The following is a 21,950-nucleotide window of genomic DNA, read 5'->3' on the forward strand; positions in this document are numbered from 1 at the left end:
CCGCCCCCCCCCCCCCCCCCCCCCCCCATCATTCCCTCCCCCGCCCCACCCATGCAAATTAGAACTTCACACACATTGCGGCAAGCTGCCGGGTGCTCTGTGATTTCACACGACCAATTAAGGCCCTCTTGGCAGTTGTGTGAACAGTTTCATTAGAGGAGATAATATTGCAAAGTGAAATGATAAGCAATCATTATGATTAATGCCCAGACATTACATTGCTCGTTAATGAGGTGTAAATGATCTCATTATTTTTTGAAAGAGTACAGATTAGATTAAAGTGGAGTGGACAGCGCTCCTCGGTGTTCAGACAAGTTAGTGTTAATTAGGCCCAATCTCCAGGAGCAAATGAGCCGCAACCCTTTGGTAAACAATTAGGCTCCCATGGCCCCGGGCTAGATGGACAAGGATAGGCAACTGAATGGATAGATCGCTGGAGAGATGGATGTTGAGGGGGGTGTTAAAATCTGAAGCCAATCCATTGTTGTATAGCCACGCAAAATTAGGCAAATCATCTTTCTTCTCGTGCAGTAGAGTTAGGCAAATATTTAAGGTTGATTTTGGGCTTTCATCCAATATCAGATAGTTAGTTGATGATACAATGCAGTTTCCTCCTTGACTACAGCTACATAGTATTTACAGAAATATAGTGAATGTGATGTTAAAATGTTCCCACTTCCCATAGAGTGAGTCATTCTTCAAGAGATACTCACCATAAAGTTGTTCAGGGACAATAAACAGTGAGGCTGATGTCAATGACATGAAATCCAAAACAGTTAGATTACGTGCTGCATTGTTTCCTGTAACTCCCCCGTGCATAGGTAAGCAATTTATTACCAGCACAGGAATGGCAGACTCCGCCACAAGCAATACAAACGAATATATAGAGTTGTAATTACAGAAAGTAAATACATTTAAAGGCTATTGCTGACAAACAAATGCAGACAATTCAATCAAAGAGGGTTCATTTTCTTTCTTTACATTTTTTTTTCTTTGAGTGGGGAGTATAAGTGTCGTTTAAAAACATTGATACAATTCATCAGCAGCCTTGTTATAGAAATATTCATATTGGTAAAAGGCCTTTAATCTAATCTTGCCACGGATGTTGTTCACACAACAATTGACACAAGGTAGTGGGAATATGAGGATCAAAGACACGACATTTTCAGACACGAAGGCCTTGCAGCTGCTCTCAAGGTAACAGAGGTGCTCTTAATGACTTTTGGGAAATAAAGGTGAAAAAGTGTGATTTCAGGGAGTTCACGCTATTGATGTCAAATAACATTCCATTATGTGTCATTATTGATTCAAACAATAGGTTTTCTTTATTTTAATTAAGCAATGCAATTCATTCGTTCAAAAAGACCCAATTTATCCTTGTGCTTTAATGAAATAATTCCACGCTTCATTGTAAGAATAATACAATAGTGGTTGTTTTAATTTAGAGCTACGTGTGAAGTTTTACGAGAAATAAGTCATTTGTCTGCAACATTGTTAATTAATAAAATTTTCCTTGAAACAGGAACAGGAGCACTTTCATGAAGACAAATCTTGACGTCTTAAAGGATTTGAACGGTGTTCCTGTACCTCATCTAAAGACCGACTGGACCAGCCACAGTGGGAAATATCTGCCTCTGACAACATTGATTTCACCATTGTCTCCCTTTGTCTGAGAAGATATGCTTAGATTATGACAAGAAAGGCAATGCTGCAATCCTCCTGCCATAGGAGTTATGTTTTAGAGACATCAGGCCCTTATCGGTGATTGATAACGTTTAACTCAAAAACATATAGAAGCATTAGGAACATCAATATTTTGCCAGCGACTGAAGGTGACCCCTGCGTCCCGTGTTTGCAGTGTGTGCGCGGTGGGCTTTGATGGTGAATTTGTAAGGGTGGTTATGTGGGGAGGCTATTATGGATTTGCTATCTTGGCCTGAAGTGTTTGCGGCTGATTATGTGATTAAATCAATAATAATTTCTGTTTGGGCTCCTTTGCTCCTCTGCTTCATCTTCTTTTTCCTGTGTAGTTGAGCGGAACGGTGGGTGGGGACTAGTGTACACAAATACAAATGCAGGCGCAAACAAACACACACTCAACCATATATACGACACACAGCACAACTGTGCAGCAGATGGCATTCAGAATTAACATTCCAGGCTCCAAAAAAAGTTTACATAAAGGAATTCATCAATCTAAAAGAGGCATATGAAAATGAGAAAAAATCTCAATGTTTCAACATTTTGCTAACATTTTTGTTTAGTAAAGGGAGGGCATAAATTATGTTTTAACACTACAAGACAAGTAAAGACACCCAGGACATACAATTTCCAGCAAAAAAACACAGTTCCCTAACTTTTACCTAAGATTAATGACCTTTCTCAGTGATGCAAAGCTCAAATTAAGACTAAACCAAATGCCCAACGCCTCAGCTGCATGTGTGAATGCTCCTCCCTTCATACCTTCGGCCCTGGTTTGGTGCCCACTTGTGCCAGCCACGCCTTCGCAACCGCAGTCGCTCCCTTCTCTGGTTCTGCCAGGTTTGTTGTTATGTCTAGACTGCAGGAAATGCAACATTACATTTGTTTACAACCAACAGGAACTAGAACCAGAAGCTGTTACGTGATTAAAGAGTGCTACCCAGAGAGAGTGTGTGTGTGGCTCAACCCCCTGGGTTTGGCAACGATCGACTCGATATAGGCGAACCAAAATGGAGAAAGAGAGCAGAACTGCTGTCTGTATCAGTTAGATGAAGGGATTGCATTCAACGCAGCGCTCTTGCTGAGATTCCAGGTCCTGAAAGTAAGTTAGAAGGAGCCAAGTTTGTGTGTTTGTGTAAGCTTGTTCTGTATTTACTGTATTTATGTTGGTGTTTATTTGAGCACGTGACTATGCATAGTGTGCATTTAGTGTGTCTGTGGCTGCGCGTGTGCGTTTGATTTTGTGTGGCTGAGTTAACTCACAATCCCTCAGCACCCTCTTAAATCTATACCCAATAAAAATCAGCGCCGTCTCGAAAAACAAAACCCAAGGAAACATCTGTAAAACATTGATTTTGCAGATTGCAAACCAACTGCATGGCTAATGAGAAAAGAAATCATTTTTGATTAATTAACCTAAAACTTGGAGAATCTAAGCTGCCACCAGGGAGATGACAAGTGCTGCAGGCCTGATCGCACAGGAGGAGGTCATACTGTAGAGCTGCTTCCAGCTCGCTTGGGGAGGGAAGAGGGAGAGGCCTCGGGTATACGCTGGTAGTTGAAGTATGGCACCCATTACTGAGCCAAAATCACCAAGAGTCTTTGTGCCCACTTATTCATGATGTTGGTTAGCTATAAGCATAGATGGAATTCATTGCTTTTACAGTACTAGGCTTGTTTCATTTGTGTGTTTCAAGGGGTTGGTTCACCCAAATTACAGCTTACAACACAAACACACGCACATTTTATTTGTGGAGTTATTTCTGCAGACAAGTATTTTTGATGCTCAAAGTATTGCCAATTTACATAAAAAGAAAATGACAGTGACATTTCCTTAATTGTGTCATTGTTACTCTGGATATTCCGACACACCGTCAACATTTGAACTACTTTGTCACTTTGTTACGCTTGAATATGTTCAATGCTGTGAGCACCATGAATACATTTACATTCAGCTTCATTGTATGGTGGCAAATTAAAACAAAATCATCACCATGGGTACAGCCTTTGTCTGTGGATTATGAGCAAATTCAGGAAAAAGTAATAATTTGTGTACATGTTAATTGTTTCACGACCCCTTGAGTTTAGGTTTATTGTGTGACCCCTTGGGAACCACTGCGCTGAAGGCAAGAGTAAATACGTTTGTTTTTTTAAGTTTGGATAAACCTGACCTTTTAATATTGATATCCCCTTTTCTAAATATCAGATTATTGTTGAATTAGTGTTGAAACAACCACACATGAACAGCTTCTGTTCACACACACACCATCACTCCCATGAACAGTTAAATCAGACAGATGAGGGCTAAAAATAACTCTTAAAATGATATCGGAGTGTAATATAAACACTGCACCTGATATTAATTTATTGCAAAGTGCAAGTCTTAGAAAACTGTACATATACTCTCAATACATGCACAATAACTCACTTCTGTAAAAGTTTCACTGAATAATTTTCTTATTTCTGAAAAGCTTATTTTTAATTCGATGTTGCCAAAACGTTCGTTTATTATCATAGGACATAGTGACTATTTATGTGGCCCAGTGATAGAAGACATAAAACACATTTGACCTCTCAAGCTTGTATCCCAAGACTGCAAAAGGCCAGCTGGGACTTGAATGAATTATCAATAAGTTTGAAGTTTGTTTCGAACCAATCAAATGACAGAGCTGCATGCCATTCATTGTGCCCAAATACAAAGGCAAGCACAAACGCATGCAGTTTGAACAAAAGCACAAACCTATGCTCAAGAGCTCTATTCTGCTCGTACTCACATCAGACAGAAGTAAACAAACACACACACACACACACACACACACTTTCACCAGAATGGGGGGAAGGGGGGTGAGGGCAGTTTTCTGCACTCACAACACAGCTGGTTCTCCAAGGTCAATAAGAAACTTAGACTGTTTATTTGTTCATCTGTTGTATTTGCTTTCTAATACAGCCGAGGCTCTGATTTGACAGATCCACTTGAAAAGAATCATAGCAGCGTTAACGTCTAAAGAGCGTGGGAAATTTCCACTCACCAAAGAAGTTTTTCTCTCTCCTCTTCCTCTTTTTCATTCTATTAGTTTTTCATAATTCATTACCATCCTGACTATTTCCCCTGGTGTCTTAATCCCCCCCAGAAAGCATAATAGTTGTACCCTAGCAGCTCACTAGGGTGATGCAGTAACAACCTACTACCCTGTGATGGCTAGACAGTAGGCCATTGTAAAGCTGAATCGCCATGGATTTATGGCCATAGTCCTGGGTTCCCAGAATGCAATGTCACTCTGTCACCATCAATCTGCTGTCTCTGACCAAAGCAGAAGATGGGGGGGAAAAAATCGCCGCTGGAAAGTAGCGCAGAGTGATACTGCTTTATGCGTGATTTTTATCAGCTGCCTGTCTGTCATAGGTAAAATGTGTGGACACAAAGAGCTCCATTTACCCAAGACAGTCTGGGCGCAGCCACATCAGACATCATCTACTAGTTCCAGATTGCACAATTAAGAAGGGGCTGGTTGAGTGCCAAATATGGCCATTGTAGCAAATGAATACACCTTTTGATGCCAAAGCTTTTACAAAACATTTAATCTTCATTAAGCTATAATGAATGATAAAAACCTGCAGCCCTGTAGCCCGTTTAGCACAATAATATTCCCTCATAGCATAAACCTTTCATATAAACAAATGTAGGCAGAATGTGTTACACTGCTAACTCTGATATTTTCTACTAAAACACACATTCAACAGCAACAACAGTCTGCTGACTGAGACTACACACTTCTATCTTCCCTCGCTCATAAACTGTTACCTTTTGGAGTCAATTCCCATGATCTACACACACAGAAATTGTGCAACGTAAATCAGCTTCATAAAGGGGTTCGGAGAGTGTTTTTGAAAAAAAAAAATGAAAGAGAAAGAAACCTAAATCCTCCCGATTAATGCGCTCTCAAACCCCCTCATAGCCATGGTAACCAGGGCAGTTTGCCATGCCATTTAGAGGATCCAGGACCTGACATAAAAGTAGCATTTTTCCAAGTCTCTCCCTGATGCATATCCTTAAAAACGGTTAAAGTCTTGAAGAGTTTTCAGTCTCCACTCTTGTTTCAAGCAGGAAACAACATTCTGCTTAAGTTGTTGCATAACATGATAATCCAATAAATATAGCAATGATTCCTCCTTGCATTTGCAGACCACACTCATCTCTCCAGATACTTAGAGGGGCAGAATATCCTTGTTTTGTTTAACCTTATTTCCTATGGGGCTAAATAAAGTTTCATCATTTCTTGAGAAACATATAACAAATGTTCACATGTATTAACCAGCTGTAGGTAAGTAGTAAGGAAAAACTTGGAGAAAAATCAATAGTTAATGTCAACTGGTAATATATCAATATTCATGCTTAACAAAAATAAGAGCATGAATAAATATATTCAATTATTTGTGGGGAATTCAGAAAATTAAGAGCAGTAGTATTTTCTTTTATACACCCAATACAACTGAATATATATGGCCAACAAATGCATGCTTTCAGGTAAATAGGAGAACATGTACACCCACTAAAGTAGAGCATACGTTTTTTTTTTTTTAAATGTAGATAAAATAGAGTGTAGAGGCAGACATAAATGAGAAGTATGGACATAAAAAAAAAAGAGAGGAACTCACCTAGTGTGGCAGAGCTTTATTTTGATGCCTCCGATCTGTCAGCTACCTGATGTGTGCCGTCTTTAATTTACTGTGTCAATAACTCTGCTGTGGGAACCCAGCCAGCATGATAGATGGACACGTTTTACATGGACCTCCGTCCAAAGTGCCAATTCTTGAAAGTAGAAGGGGCGAAGAAAATAAAGTTAATCAAAAGAACCATTTCTAAATCACCCTACACGTCGTTGCTGCTTTATGTATAGCAACTGGTTTTTTTCATTCTTTTGGGAGCTGGCTTCACTTTGAGCCCTTTCTATTTTTGAGGCATCAACATTCTCCTCAAGTAATCAGTAACCACGCCCAGGATGTAAATGTTTGTTTTGTGCTGTACCTGCATAATTCCTTAATAATTCCTTAATTTCCTGGGGAAAAACAGTTAAATTAAAGACCAATCTTAAAACTTGAACATTTAAGTGCTAAATCCAAGTGTCTTTACTAATGATGAATTAGGCAGGAATGGTGCAAATGAAAAGCTATTCATTTAGAAGTGGGAACATTTTCTTTCAGCCACGAACTGCTGAAAATCAAGTCATTTTTTTGTAGATGCCAACATAACCAGTCACAATTAACCAGAATGACATTTGTCATGAGAGAAAGCAGTTTGAAAAGTTTGATTAAGCCCGATTACAGCAAAGAACTTGGTTGTTTTCTTAGACAAAAGGTCTCGACAGGAGGCCACAAAGTTCAATTAAAGGAAGAGTGGAGAGGTGAGCATTGATTTAAAAGACAGTATTTCAAACTGCACCTCGGAGTACAGGGCAGGACCCTCACACTGATGACACTTATTCTTCAGGGAAATTCATGTTAGTTGGTGTCTAGACATTTTATTACTTGGCCAAAGCAACAGGATGGCTATCTCCCTATTTTCAAATACTGCTGCCTACTTAGAGGCATTAAAGTTCTGGCAAATTGACATCTTCTAATCACACCAGCCTTCTTTCTCGATTAGGTTTATTTGTCTTACTAGCAAATTGATCATCAGAGGAATCCTTTAACTTATATACAAATGAAATAAAGTGGCTGAAATTATTGTATATTACCGGCATACAACCAGCACTGCAATGACATATGTTGGGTCATCTACTTGCTTGTTATTATTGCATAGTTAACACTTCTGCAGGTAAAGATCTCGCATTTCCGAATCAGAATATCAGTTTTGTCTAGACTCAAAAGATGAAAGAGGCATAGAGGTGTAAAAGGTTAACATTAGGTTCAGGCAACCAAAATACTTTCTGAGGTTAAACAATTTAATGTTAGGTTTTAACGAAACTAAACTATTTGGTTTGGTTTAGGGAAGAAAACATCGTCATTAAAAGCACGACCAACGTTTTTTTTACTTAACTTCTTACTTAACCTACATAGTTTTAAATAACTAACAATAGCTTTTGGTTTTACGCTGGACACGAACATCACTCTGCTGGGTGAATGTCCCTTGTTTCAAGACAGCATTAGGAGAGAAAATGGAAAGATTACAGAAAAAAAATGATTTCTACTTTTTCTTAAAACGTGATCCCACATACATTTGTCAAACGTCCCTTAAAACAGCACCTGGTGTGGTGGTGGCGCTGATTGTGTTAAAATGACTTGCCTTCACCATGGAAACAATTTAACACAAGTTTAGTCAACAAAACTACGTTGGTAGGTTAAACAATTTCACACTAGGTTCTGGCAACAAGAGTTTTTGTGTTAGTTTAGTAAAGAAAACATCAGTCTGGATAAAATAATTACTTTTGTTACGTTAATTATTACATAGTCTATGTAGTTTAATAAGATCTGTGTGGGTTAAAGAGACTTAGTTTGTTACATATACCTTACTTCTTACATAGCCTATGTGATTTAAATTAACTCAACGTTGACTTTAGGTTTCACATAAGACACGTGCATCGGTCTACTGGGTGAAAGTCTTTACAGTGTTTACAATAAATGGAAAGATAAAACAGATTTGGACTTTTTCCTACAAAGTGATCTCTCAGAAATGTGTGATATGACCACAACCTATTTACAGCACATTATGTAATGTTGGCATGGAATGTGTTAAAAAGATATGCCACTATCACAAAAAAACATGTAACATTAGGTTTAGGCAACAAAGGTACGTTGACAGGTTAAACAATTTAATATCAGGTTTAGGCAACATAACATTGTTAGGTTAAACAATGTTATGTTAAGTTTAGAAAACAAAGCTATGTCACAACGTTTCGGCAACAGAAGCCCTTGGTTCGGTTTAGAAAAGAAAACCTTGTGGTTTGGGTTAAGAGAAGTAAGTTAGTTACAAAACCTCTTGTGCAGCCTACATAATTTAAAAACAAAAGGTAGGCTTAAAATAACTACATTTGTTACATAACTTCTTAATTAGCCGCTGTAATTCAAAAAAACTCGTTTCCTGGGTGAAAGTCAAGTTTTTCAAGATACACAGCATTTTAAAAAAAGGAAAGATTACAGAAAACTTAGAAAAACTCATTTGATTTTTTCTTACAACGTGATTTCACAGATCTACATGAAATGACCACAACGAAATGTGGTTAGATTAAACAATTGAACGTAGTTTAGAAAGTTTAGAAATAAATTACATTAAGTGACTTTTTACGGAGCCTATGGTAAGGTAAAGCCAAGGTCATTTTAAAAGATCCGTTATGGTTTGAAAGAATTACATTTCCTTCACCTAAAATAACTCAATCTTGACTTCTGGTTTCACACACTGACGCACTGTGACCCTACATAGGCTTTGATCATAACGTATTTCTGTTGAACCTGGGTATTCGGGTGTCCACAACGAATTAGTATCCCAATTGACTTTCCATTGGCATTGCAAGAGGTTGTGGTAATTTTACCTATTTCTGGGAAATCAGGTTTTCTCCATATCCCCTACTCCAACAATGATCATTCCCTGAATCAGGAAAATTATTTTGCTACACTTTCCTTTGTTAAGTATTTTATTTACTTATTCAAGCGATATTCAAAAAGCAAAACTACTATATTTGACATTGGTGTGAACCCAGAACAAGCATAAGGAAGATAAGTCCAGACTGAGAACTATACATTTTTAAATACATTTCATACAAATCGCTTTTGTTGCTTTAGACAACGGTTTTGTGCTTTAACATGAATCAAACCACGTCTTTGGGAATTATCAATAATAAGATTCACCAAAAGTAGTCATACATACTATGAGTTGTATCAGTGTTGTGTTGCAGCTACAGTACTGGCTTAAAAAAAGACATTCATTTTAGAAAAAAGTCACAGACTTTTGCTTTAAACAGAGAAACTACCCCACTTGCATTTGCTATTATTTAATTTGTATATATACAAAGATGCAGACTTTAGACGTGGCAACACACATACTCACACACATACTCAAGTTGATTAGCAGGGCTCCTGTGAGTGTGTGTCACATTTTAGTGGAAAATTACAGCTCTTTCAACAATTCCTCAGTCGGAATCCCATTCTAAAGTGGATTTTATCTGCAAATCACAATTATTTTGTTCATGCTCTGTTTTAATGGGCACACCCGCTGGGCTGAAGAAGACACTTCTCTATTCATAAATGTATTACTGCTGGGGGAATCATTAACTTATTGTTAGCGGCGCGACTGATGGCTTATTGACATGACAACATTCAACCAACACTTTTGTCTTTGAGCCGTACATCCATATCACTGAAAACAATGTCATCTACCCCATTTTCACCACTCCCCTTGTGTGTTTGAGCTTAGTGGAAGGCTTTTCAGTGACCGGGGGGGGAAGAAATACACAGCAAGAGATAAGTGTAGGGTTTCTGGAAAGACTGGAGAGGTTTTCTTTATGATGAGGAATAAGAAAAACAAAAGCACCAGATGCCACGGTCAATGGAACGGGAGTGTGTGAGATGACGTTACACAGAAATCACTGTTTGCTGAAAATGACAGGCTACTTCTGTCTGTAAGAGAATAGCGATAAAAGCCTAAATAGTGGCAAAACAGAGCAGAGACAATAAATTGCCATGTGTGTATTATCTGAGAAGCGAAGCGCCGTCTGAGATTTACGGCTGGGGATGCAGGCGAGTCATAGAGTCAGACAGTTTGCACAGATGGTGGCCATCCTTGGTCAACATTCAAATAAAAAAACGGAATGAGTGTCTCCCTCTGTGTCCAGCTATTCCTCGTGAATGCAGACGCAGATAAAAGGAGGGGGTGTAAAAGTGTTTAAGTAGGCAGAAGTTGTAAAGGAGAAGAAAAAAAAAGCAGAATCTCTATTCACTGCTTGTGCAATCCTTTCTGCCTTGTTGAACTTTATTAAATTCTGTCGTTCTCTCCTTCCCGTCTAGCTCCCTTTGTCAGCTTCTTCTCATGCGTAACACCGATTTTTTATTTTTTTTTACAAAAGGTGTTGCGGAGGAGATTCAGGCTGAAAGAACGTATCAGTGATAGCCATACCACAAAGTACCAATCCTGCTGAGAGGAATCACTGTCAAACATCTGGAATGGGGACTTTATAATTCGACAGCTTTTTGTCTGGTTTCTATATCCTGAAGTGTGACTGTGTTTAAACTGCAGGTCTGCATGCTCGAGTGTTTGTTCGTACTGTACCTGATCCCAAAATAAATTCCAACAGTGTTAAAACGATGGGCACACACAGGCCACAATAATAAAGAAAAACATTATGCCTCACGTTATTCATCACATTTCTGGTAAATGATATCACATTTTGATTGAATACAATTTTTATCAAAATGAAAATAAATGTATGTTGCACTTCTTCCACACTAACGCTAATGCCATGAGAAGCCACATTTTAACAATGACTAAATGCAACACTATATTATATACTATAAATCTATTCCGTGTCCAACACAACATCACACATGATGGTCAGGATATTGATTTCAAAGTGAACTAAAAATACTGAAATATGAACACAGAAGTCAAAGTAGATGCCTATGCCTCCACAAGGCTCTATGGAGAGGGCTGAGTCGGCAGCTAACAGCTAACAGGGCGACCTGGTCTCACAGAAATACCTGAATTGGCTGCGACCTCTTAACAGCGTTTGTTTTGTAGCCTAAACCTGAGTTTAAGTTCCTATTTTAGGGCCGACCAAGATGTTTTTCCTTAACCTAACTAAGTGGTTTTATAGGGCGTAACATTTTTTAAGGAATGTGTCTGCCATGCCTGCCAAGTATTTGAAAAATGTTAATTGACAAAATATCTTTATTTTCTCTAACCAAAGAGCGTTTGTTGCCTAAACCTAACCCCACTTAGGACTGAGGGCGTGAACCCCACCCTCCAGTGTCACAGCATCAAACCTCACCACCTACATCACAAATTGTGTGGCCTTCACTGGGAAAAGAATGTTGCCACTTAACATAATTGAGGCAGCGAATACGTCAAAACATATTTGATGGAAAAAAACCTACACTATAAATATAGACTTTTTTTTTAGCAAACAGGGTTGAGTTTCAAACATGTTCACATCATGGCGCCTAAATAGGCACAACACATATCTTCAAGGTTTTGTGTAATACTGTATGTTAAGAGACAGTGGAATCATTTGAAGATAATTTAATCACAATGTTGTGCAGGATACCTGTGCTGCTCTACCATCTTTTTTTTTTAGATAATTTTCTGTCAGAGAGACAAGCTTGGTTTCGAAGTATATCTGCAGTCTGGCCATTCATTACAGCAGCTATGAAAGCAAGACTAATGGATATGAAAGTCCGATCAATTGGCCAGGAAAGGCAGATTAGGGAGGGATGAGTCACCATATTCTTCCTTCTTGACAACCATGTCATGCCTTGCAGCCTCTCCAGAGACACCGCTGATTGATGCCTATCTTTCATCAGCCCAGCTTTAATCTGACATTCCACATGCTTTATAATCATATCAGCAAAAAAATCTATATCACATCAGCCTTTCTCTTTCCCTCCTCCCCACCTGTGGAGCAGAATATACTTTTGCTTTTATATAGAAAGAAGAAACAAAACTGACAAAGCTGTCAGTAGTGAAAGGCATGTCTTTATCTATTGATCACATACAACAACAAAAAAGAAAAATAGATTGTGAGGAGATGAAGACGGAGGGTAAGAAAAGTCTGTTCCGTTAAACAAACAGTGATGGTTGAAGTGACATTCTGGGAAGAAGTGGCAGGCTCTCTCATGGTGATGGCCAAACAAACAAACAGAGGAGCGAGACAAAGTGCAATCACTGACCTTTGTTCAAAGAAGCCATCTAATCTGTTTCCACTTTACTTAATTAGAAAAAGCAGAGGGATTTTTAATGTGCACAGTGTTAATGGGAAACAGCTCACAGGTGCTAATTAAAAAGAAGAAGAAAAAAAGAAATCTCTTTGGTAACTTTTGAGTCCATTAATTTATATATTCATCCATCACAAACTTGGCAAACTTATCTCTGATTGTATCTTCACTGTTTTTAAAGCCAAATAATAATCCAGACGTAATGATATTCATAAAATATCACGTTTAACAATTTTTATCGATAAATAAATGTTGTATACACACTCATGAGCCATGAATTACAGGGTCTGGCCTTTGTCAAACCTGAGAGCACAGTAATGTAAGCTCTTTCAGCCTGATAGCTTTTCCTCACTGAAGGCTACGGCTTTATGCAGACAGTGATTAACCACTGCTTCACAGGTTCCACAGAGGTACCATATGTGCCCTTGAGGTGGCAAATACATTAATTTCCTCTTTCACTTTGACTGTTAAAAGGAGCCGGCACTGAGCTGCCAAAACACTGTTTCATGTCATCTAATCCAGTAAGCGTTTGATTGACGGCAGGAGCTGGCCAACTTTAATATCAACCAAAAGTCATGAAAGTGGCACAAACTTATTTAACGGTGGACTGAGAGTACGAGGCTGATGTTAGTAGAAACATTCATTCTAACACTGCTTTCTAGACATTGTGAATTGAAAGTTTTAAAGGACGTTTCAATAGTAAACGTACACACACACACACACACACACACACACACACACACACACACGTCTAAAGTATCATCTAAAGTATATCTGTTTTGAGTGAAATTATGTATTTTTAGCAATTTAGTATTTGTTGTTTTGAGGGTTAAACTCTTAAATAAATATAACATAAAGATGCCTTTTTAAGATGCTTCTTTGATTACTTGTCATGACTATTTAAATGTTACAGAAAAATACTTTAGATTTCAAATTCTGAATGCAGGACTTTTGCACGTAATGATGCACGAGTATGTTTACATTCCGCCACTTTATATTGAAACATGTTTTTAACATGTTGTACTTTGTTAATTTAACATAATATAATTATTTCTTGAAGACATATGTCAATTAAAAAACAACACAAAACAAATTATATTATGTGGATCTGCTTTTCTTAAGAAAGGGTCTTAAAAAGCTCTGATATAATAATGTTCATTCAGCACTACATTTGTTTCCTTAACATTGACAACAAGAAGTTAGTCAGACACATTAAAAGCAGAAAGCTTTGCTTCCTACGTGATACAGGACCCGGTAGCTGATGAGCTCAACAACATGCGATGCATCCGTAACCACATGAAAGCCCCTCTTGCATTGGGCAGTGTGTGGTCCGCCTCTCAGGGACGGCAGGGGACGCAGGAAACAAATTAGCTTTCTTGACCTTGGCCCGGGTTTCCCTTCCACCCTTCACCCCTCCCCCTCCCTGCCCTTCATCTGGCCACTTCAAGGGTCAGCTGGATGACAACATGCCTCTGTTGTCCTCCACAGTGGGGATATATTCATATGGGAAGCTCATATAGGCCTGACATGGCATTGTGGGAAACGAGGTTGAGGAGTTCAGTTTATATACAGTATGAGGTCAACTGGATGTGGTGAAAATGATTACCGCTCGTACAAACGTCTCGCTTGTGACGCGGGGCGAAAGAACAATTTTTAAGTTAGAAATGCAGGAAAGGGTGGGAAAAAAAAGAAGAGGGCTAGCCATTCTTTTGGGTCTCTGCAGTTAGTGCAAAATGAAATAAACACGGGTTTAAATAAGTTGCTAAATGGAGACAGCTAAACTTCAGCATGGGATTAAACAATGAAATCAGTTGAAGAAGGAACACTTCCTGACAACACTAAGCAGGCGCGCGGCCCTCTCCACTCTCAGTCTCAAGGTCAAGATTGCTGCCACACACACACACACACACACAGCGCCCCCACGAATGAGAAGCAGATTTTGATAACATGTTAATAAGTTTAAAATCTCAAAAAAGGAATGCGATGATCACGGCCACGGCGGCCTCTGCCCGGGCCTAAAATGAGAGACCGTTGGCTATAGGAGTGAAAAAGAATCCTTTCAATGATAGATATTGGATTGTAACAACAACAGGCAAATCTAATTCTCCCAGTTCACGCGAAAGCACGTCTATGTGCATCAGTGTTCAGCCTGAGAGCAGAAATAACCTGGGGTGTCCAGGGGAGGGAAGTAGCAGACACTATATTAATGCTCATGCTCTTCATTGATCTATGAGGACTCCTTAATCGTGCAGGCAGCTTCCTCCTACATATATTTCATAATGTGATACATTGCGCATCGATAACTCTGGTAAGGGCCCATGCTTTCTCACGCTGGCTCACAGCATTTATTGATCCCAGAGTGAAGTAAACATGTCTTTAACACATGGGCCTGTCACTCCTCGCAGATGAAACGAAATTGCCGAGCCACGTTTGTTACACACTCCAATGATGACGGGAATTAATAGTTAACATGACAAGATATCATCTGCAAAGTTAATAACTGTCTAGATGGAGAGCGGGGAGGTTTATAAAAAAAAAAAAAAAAAAAAAAGCACTTCTGTGTGGTTTAACTGAAAGCAAACACATGCTCGAGACACATGTTTATTGCTCACCTCCCTCAACTCTCCGAGCTGGGAATTATTTAGTTGCAGTGTGATTCAACTGGTGTTCTGGGAATGGATGACAAAAAAATACATACAGTAAAGTGACTCAGGGGCATGGTTTTGGCAGGGTACCAAATTGACCATATACCTTATGACTAAACGGTAGCTTAAGCCAGAGCAATTTCCTCGGCATTTTCTGCAGGCAGCCATGTAAAGATGATTATAGGTGTGCAGTAGGGGTTTGTGACAGCCAGAGCTACTTGATACTGGCTTCTTTTATTTGCACGAACACTTCCAACAGCTCGTTTGGCTTTTTGTTGTACAATTTTAGAGTTAATATTCAATTCTTAAAATAAAGAATGGGATGAGACTTGGACTGGTTATTGCTACACCTGCCTCTTTTATCATGTTTGAACTTCTGCGGTTAATATAACAAGCACATTTTTTATAGCCCATCTTAAATTTTTCTTTTCTATCTTCATTGGTATTCTATGGATTTTGACATGTTTTTTTTTATTAATTGCCAATTTGGTAATTGTCCTAAATGTTTGAGGCTTGTCTCTCGTTTTGATTACTTGTTGCAGCTTGTGACTCTAGTGTAAAGATCATGCAGTTCCATACTATAAATTTGAAAAGAAATCCGGATTTAAACCCTCGCTATTACTCTCAACTGAGACCATGAATATGAAAATGAAACTGTTAAATGAAAAATGTGCAAAGAAGTTTATCAAAATGAAGGTTGGCTTATATGTGAATGAAATGAATAGCCGATAACTGATGCAGTAATATCAGCCCACTATCCTTCCAGACTTGAGATTGTTAACTGGATCATGTTAACTGGTGGGTAAACCATAGGCCACCAGTTGCTGATGACAATGACGTGTGTGTGTGTGTGCGCGTGTGTGTGGATTCCTCTTAAGTGAGATCACATGGTCGGCACTCTGAGTCCAGACAGTAGGAAGTGAAAGTGCCACTGCAGCCACAACACAGGTCAGCTCTCAAAGACGGTTTTCCGCTGTACAGTGCAATCACTCTTCTCGTTTTACTCACAAAGCTGCAGGAAGTATTTGAAGAGCAAGGACAGATGATGAGCCCCGGTTTTTAATGATGTAACAAGACGACGAGGAATTAGAAACCTGTGAACGTGCACTTTTAGTTCAGGATCCGGCATGAGGAATGGCACGAAGCAAGAGGAGTTTCCTAACCGCCAGTTATATTAAGATAAGATAAGATAGGAATGCACGAAAATAGTCAAAATAATCTTTACCACGTAACTGTCTTAAGCACTACTTTATTGTCAATAGAACATAATTCGAGCGATGCAATGACTTGTCAATTGTCAATGCTGATGTGAAAATGTGTATTTCTGCAACAAAATAAGTCATGGAGATTATTTCGACAGGAAATAAGAACAACCTATATTCAAGTATTACCAGTGTCAGTGAATTGTTCAGCATGTTTGTGTTATAAAAACATTAAGAGCTCGATGCTCGTTGGAGGCCCTACTTTTTTTATCTTCTTTTTCTGCAGTTTAATGAGCCGATGCAACACAATTGTCAAACCACATTTGTTACACACTCCAATGATGACGGGAATTAATAGTTAACACGACAAGTTATTATCTGCAAAGTCAATAACTGTCTAGATGGAGAGCGAGGTTTAAAAGAAGAAAGAAACGGCACTTCTGTGTAGTTAACTGAAAGCATACCAATTGACCATACCCTTATGAGAAAGTGTCAGCATTTGTTAAAAAAGTTAAGTTAAGTTTGTTCGTAATTGTTGAGCATGTTTGTGATATAACAACATTAAGAGCTTGACGCTGTGCTCACTGTTGCATCAGAGGCCCTGATTTTTTTTATTTTCTTCTTTTTCTGCAGTTTAATGAGCTGAACCTTGGAAATGTTTTGGAAAATAAAGGGACACACGTCGGGTTACTCAGTTTGATTTTATTTTGCCATTGTGTGTGACATCGAGGGAGGGAGGGAAGGGCAAACGTGAGGTTTGACAAAGACAGTGGCAGATGTGCAAGTGTGAAAAATAAAACGAAAGGGGGATAGCTATTTGTGTGCAATGAAGACAGACATAAAAAACAGCCTCGCACTGAGATAGTTGCTCTAAATGAAATACCTGGAGATTGCATGTTGCTTTGCATTTGCAGGGGTATTCAATTTTAATTAGGGTTTTGGAGACATCTTTTATCAGACTGTCACTAATCTCTCTCGGTCTCTCCCCCACCCCCTAACCCCCTCTCTCTCAAACACACACACACACTCATCCTCTTATCCCCACATTCAGAAATGCAAATACACAGCCACAAGAAGGAATGAAAAAATGAATAAATAAAAGATTTATGGAATAGTACAACAATTTGTCTGATACACACATTATCGAAAAAGCAATGAATTGGGGACAAAACCATCGTCCCTTTTCATTTTGAAGAAAAAAACCATTACCTCTACTTTTTAATTGCATTTTCTTTGGGGCAAAGGTGATAATTAATTTTGCTCAGGGAGACACACATGAACCAATAACAAGAATATACAAAAAACGGTAAAGAGTATTCTTGCCTTAAGTCTTAGACGAACTATTTAAATGCTAACGTGGTAACTCTATGAAAGCATATTGTGGGACAGGAGGAGAGCAAATAATACATTATACTCGGCTGCATTGTTCACGGATGAATGAATACCTGCTTATTTTCATCTCAAATGACATCATGATTTAAAATTGAATGCTGGAGAAAAGGGAGAAAACACCAAAGTGCTGGTGGACTGTAAATTACAAGTTGGAAGATTACAGTTTGACTTCCACGTCGTCAGAAACACAAACAAAATCTAAGATATTTACAGAAAAACACCATTTTGAAATTTTTAGAATTCTTAAATACAAACAAGTAAAAACAGCTCTTCACCCAAACTAAAGCACATACTTTAAAAAAAGAATATGTCAACGTAGTCGTAAAACAAAGGCAACTTCTAGCTATAAAACGTCCTTTCTTTACCCCCACTTGTTTCTATGTGTGTGTGTTGTGGTGTGGTGTGGTGGTTAGCCTGTCTCCCTCTCTTCATTCCTGGCCCTCTTCCATTGTTAGTCACCTTGTTTATTGGCTGGAGCAGCCGTGGCGTACTGGACATCATCTGAAACTACAAACGACAGGATGCAATAAGCTGGAGAATAGCAGCAATCTGAGGAAAGTTCTCCATTCACCAGAGCTCCCTAACTCTCTGTCTTCTTATCCTGGGCAGAAAATAAAAAAATCAATACGGGCTCACAGGGCTTGATAAAAGTGCTGGACAGGGAGAGAAGCAAGCCTGGATATAGTAAATTAAAGTGATCAAAATTTTCCAGTCGACTCAGCCCACAGTCTACATAAACTAACAACCCTGTCTCCACAACTGTCCGTCATCCTCCTCCGCCCACCATCTACATTCTCTCTCTTTCCGTTTCTGATGTTTTTCCATGCTCTGCTGCTTTTTTCATGTTTTTTATTTGTATAATGTATCATTATTTATTAATGCAACAATGTAATGTTTTAGTTTTTTTTAGTTTCTAGTAGGTGGGAAGATCCCAGAGATTGAGGACAAATTTTTCCACTTTCAGCCCTGAGCTGGTTAACTGCGTGCCAGCAAGATATCAACAAATGTCTCCCTGTGGAGGTGCAATCGGTTGCAAGGCAAGACTGTAGCTGCGGTATTTGTTGTTGATGCTACTAACACAGTCAAGAGTTTTGTACTTTGCACACTGACCTGGACAAAGGTTAAAACAATAAGGACCATTGTTTGTAAGATAAAAAATAAAAACATGGAGCCGGGGGAAGAGGGTATTCAGAGAAAAAAAAATGATTTATGAAAAAAAACGTGGATTCTATTTTGGGATTCTAAGTGGAAAATTACATATTTACTTGGGGGGGAAAAACGTGGATATTCTGTCAGATTAAAGTAGTGAATGTAGAAAATAAAAACTCACAAAGGTACCTGCAAAACAAACCTGGAATATTCTTTGAGGTTATGAAGTCATACAACGCTTCGCTTTGAGGTTGGATCATCCTCATCACACCACAGCCGTCACCGTTAAACAATGTGGTACTGCAGAGTGCAACATATATTAATCATGTTAGTATTGATATATGTTCATTAAAGAACACCAAAATAACTTGAAAGACAACATGTTTATGCAGCTTACATGTATATGAAGCTATTATTACCTTAATAACACCACTGCAGGCGCAATGACATTTAGACAACAACTGGCCTGACCATGGTTTAGCACTTGGGTTGTCAAGAGACACCTTTCACATTACACGCTGCTGTTTTTACATTGTTGATATTAAAATATCAATTAGTGTAGTTTCAAGTAAAATAATAGAGGCAAATTGCACCCTGGCAGCTTCACTTTCACACCAGAAGTATTGCTAATGCTCCTCAAAATGAAGACCATAAATCCTGTTGCTGCTTTCCAACCTCCTCATTGCTGTACACAATAAAATGCTGAATGTCTTTTTTCATTTTACCATTCGCTCCTTTTACCATCTGCCATCGTCAGGACTTTTGAAGTATGCCGGCTAATCAGAGGTAATGCACTGCCATACATGCCCTCACCTGCATTGTGAGAAGTGTGTCCGACCACACAAACACTAATTCAATTACTGTAATGCCGGCAGCAGCTGACTCACTCTGCTAACACACACACACACACACACACACACACACCCCATGCCAGCCCTGCACCGGGCCCCCCCTTGGCACCTTGTCCACCTAACGGTAAGAAGGGATTAATAGGGATTGGCCAATCCAGTCCAGTCTCATGCAAGAGTGTGAGCTTTACCACACAGCTAAGCGGATATGCCAGCGTCACTAATAATTGCAGTTTGATGGCTGTGTGCTGTAGTCCCTTGTCTTTTTATATCAAGACTATGATGAGGGATTTGAGAGGATCTCCTGACATCTTTTACATAATTACGTCCGCATTGTATTGTTGTTGGCTGGAGCATCAACTCCTAATCTAATACACTAACTAATCACTAAATGTGTGTTTTTATTCTGATTACTTTGTAACTTATTAGGCCACTGGGGGCTAACGTCACGCACATACCAACCCTGACCGACACCCAAGCTGCCTCAAGTGACCTCCCCCGCATGTTTACGTGTGTGCCTTCCTGTTTGTGCCAATGCGGCGGCTATGTGTGTCAGGGATCAGCTCAAGAGATGCACCAACCACTGGGGCCGGCCACTCTCTGTGGCCTTATATCCTGTTGACCCCCTCGGGCTTGAGAACATGACAGCCTTGGGACATTTAAATCCAGCCGTAACCCTGAGCAAACACGCACATGTCCCGTTAGCTCCAATCCCAGTTTGACTTTCCGGGGGGGACCCACCACGGCCTTCAGCCAAACCCTGCACAGCCCCCCCCCCCCCATTATCCTCTTCAAATAGTTTGCATGGTGCAACGTAATACTAATGCAGAAAAGCCATAGTACGGGATGAGGTATTCTGAGATGCTAAAACAATGGAAAAGTGACTCGACTTCTGAAGTGGCTCCACAATGTGATGGTCAAACGTTTGACTGGATGTGTTTGATGTGTCCTATTCTATAAATATACTCCAATGACTACGCGTGTCTCTGGTGCTGAAGAGGAAAAGCGGAAGTCAACAGATTACAAGTCAAATGCACTAGTTCAAAGGAGGATTAACACCCAATCCTGTTTATCTATCTGTTTTATTAATCGTGTGTTAGCCATGCAGTTCCTGGTGGTCAAACTCTGCCTGTCTGTTTCTATATTTATCTATTTTAATCTCTTTATAACGGTAAAAGGATTCCAATTACAAATGCCGCCAGAGTCAATCCAATTGAAAAACAGTTGGCAGCCCTGTGTCTAACACGTAAAAAACACTAAGAAAAGATTACAGAGGGGCCATCGTGTGCATTTTGGAGATGCACTGACTTAAATGCAATTCACTCGCAAACTATTTGCCTAAAGTGTTCCTGTCACACAGCGGCCAATTAATTGCAGGTCTTTGCTGTATGCTGCCGAGCAACAGTGTATGCTAGAAACCTGTAGGAGCGTGAAGATTAGGATTACTACATTCAGGATTAGGAAAAACAACCTGCACAGTATGTCGTGTTCCTCTGGAAAGCAAACCTAGAACGGTTTTTAAAAATGACGTATTCCAAAATCGATATGAGCTTATTTCTTACTTTTAATCCAACACATGATCTTCTGTATGCCCGGTCATCCCTACAAAGCGTGATCGATGAGCACGCTGCCAGGTAAACACACACATCCATACCTCCTCTATGCATTTTATGCACACACAAACACACACACACACACACACACACACATGCACAAAGCTTGATTTTGAGGGGTCCTTAATCACAACTAAGCAATTGACTGATCAATGACAGATATGAGGAACAACTGTGGAATGCAAACGGGACCGCATTCGCCTTTATCACTTTCTTTACTTCGGCCCATTTTTATCACAGATTATATTCCCCTCCGTGTTAAACAGGCACCAAGCCCCACCGAGGTATTAATTAAAATCTAAATACTAAATATTGATTGATACGTTATCAGGGCACAGCAGTTGGTCCGCGGGCTATTGATCCAGCCGGTGATTTATTATCATATTTAAGAAAAATCATTTTGCGTGATTATACGAGGTAATGGATTTTTAGCGAGGGGTGTAATTCTCTTTTTTCTTTTCTCTTTTTTTGTATCGCGTT

General features: G+C 39.3%; 1 long non-coding RNA gene across 1 annotated transcript in view; it reads right to left on the reverse strand.

The window, feature by feature from the left end:
• Positions 1 to 2,738: 2,738 nt before the first annotated feature.
• The window catches only part of LOC116399149 (uncharacterized), a 24,064-nt gene continuing 4,852 nt past the window's right edge, over positions 2,739 to 21,950 (reverse strand). The window contains exon 2 of the long non-coding RNA XR_004213808.1: positions 2,739 to 6,511. This is a non-coding gene — a long non-coding RNA (uncharacterized LOC116399149). The remainder of the gene's footprint in view (positions 6,512 to 21,950) is intronic.

This window comes from Anarrhichthys ocellatus, unplaced genomic scaffold (assembly GCF_004355925.1).
Source record: "Anarrhichthys ocellatus isolate YVR2014 unplaced genomic scaffold, GSC_Weel_1.0 scaffold103, whole genome shotgun sequence".
Lineage (NCBI taxonomy): Eukaryota > Metazoa > Chordata > Actinopteri > Perciformes > Anarhichadidae > Anarrhichthys > Anarrhichthys ocellatus.